Source organism: Myxocyprinus asiaticus, chromosome 10, assembly GCF_019703515.2.
Source record: "Myxocyprinus asiaticus isolate MX2 ecotype Aquarium Trade chromosome 10, UBuf_Myxa_2, whole genome shotgun sequence".
NCBI lineage: Eukaryota > Metazoa > Chordata > Actinopteri > Cypriniformes > Catostomidae > Myxocyprinus > Myxocyprinus asiaticus.
In genome coordinates this window covers 50,557,501-50,559,382 of record NC_059353.1, presented here as the reverse complement: position 1 = coordinate 50,559,382, position 1,882 = coordinate 50,557,501, and positions in this window count along the sequence as shown.

Genomic DNA, 1,882 nt, shown 5'->3' with positions numbered 1-1,882 from the left:
CGCCAAAACGTGGAGGGGCGTTCCATCCGCCAGGGGTCGGAGGACTTGCACCAGTCCGCCCAGGGAGGAGTGGCTGTCATCCGCCAGAGGGTGGAGGAGTGATCGAGGAGCAGGAGACGGCATGTCTGGGAACCGGCGAGCAAGTTTTTTTCTCTCTCTCCTCTCTCTCTCTCTCACTGTCGCTCCGCCTTGCCCTTTCCCTCTCCTCTTTTGTTTTTGTTTTTCCCTCCCCTTGTCCCCCTCTCCGGCTCTAGAGAGGCGGGGAAAATCTTGCCGGCAGGCTTTTCACCTGCCAGTGACTACGCACGCCCGGCCCCCAATTGGGCAAATCAGCAGAGAAGAGGGATAAGTGCAGCAGGATGTGGCAGTTCAAGAGAGAGAGAGCCACATGCAGCTGCAGTGTGTGCATTTGTGCTGTGTGTCTTTTTGTTTAAACTAAATATTACTTTGACTGTTCGTCCAGTTCCCGCCTCCTCCTTTCCCATCCTTAACCTTGTTACAAATATGCTTATTGCAAAATATTCAGATAAATACAAATATATCAGTAGTTTGAGAGTATAGGGAGACCGACTCAATAGCATCATTCACAGTGCATCATGGGAGTGGGTGGGGCTGCAGAGCTCTTTTCTGATTGGTGGATCTCTCTTTAGGATTATGGGTAGTGTAGTTCTTCACCAGGAATTACGCTATTAAACACGTTTTTTGGAAGGAAGTTGAAATGATGCAGTCTGATTTCTTCAACAAAAGCATATATCATTGATTAACAACCTTGGGGCTCACAGTATGTCTGTTTTGAAAGGTTTATACTGTTTCACTTAAAACAAACTCTATTGTTGTGATTTATATCTACATCTAGTCATCAAGCTAACCGGTTCTTAAAAGAGGAAATTGTTCTGAACATGAACAATAATGAACCACATGGCCAGTGAGGCCTTGGGAAAGGTTTGTTCATCCAGTGAATGTCTTCTTAGGACAGATATCAGTGTCTGTCAGCTATCATAAACATGAGCTAAAAATAGAGCTTAAACATTTACAGTGGCCTACAACTCTATGAAAAGTCACCCAAGAAACATCTACTTTAAGTTTACTTCCATTTTAAGTGCCTCACTGTTACCTCAATTGTTGCTTTTTTTTTTTTTTTTTTAAGAAAAGCAGGGACGAGTCGAAATTAATTTTTTGTGCAATCAACATTACGCCACAAATGCTGTCAATTGAGATGAACCCGGAATATTCCTTTATCAGTGCTCAGACAAAACACTTGTTGGAACAATAACAGTTTGTTTTCTAGTTCTCAATGTTAGTGAGACCATTATGTCAATTTTGAATTAGACCACAAAACTTAATGCTTGAATATATTTAATTTTGTTGACATAAAGAGGTTTGAAATGATGTATCATTAAATAGTTGCTCAGGCATGAATAAGAATTAATGTGTTATCCAACAACTGTTCCTGTCTGGTCATTATCAGCAGTTCAAAAGTACAACATATATTGCTTTTGTCAAGCTGTAAACCTGATTTGCTCCAGGGCCGTTTTGTGGGTCAATTGGTTTAGTCACAATATGCCAATATTTGTCAATAGTAACTCATTCACTTAATGGACGGTTGGATTGCAATATTGATAATACTGAACAGCACAAGTGTTGTGAGGTTGTGCGTTAATTATTTAAGCATATGGAGTGAAATTAATTTTACATGTAGCTCTGTATAATTCAGTTGGTTTTCGCATGATTATGTAATTGCAAGTGTCCATTTAAAGTTAAAAGTACTACTAGGGTTCCCACGCTGATGGAAAACTTTGTAATTACCAGGCCTGGAAAAGTTTGTGGAAATAAAACTCAGCTTTAAAATATCTAATTGGCTAGAAATTGCTCTTCTTGAGTC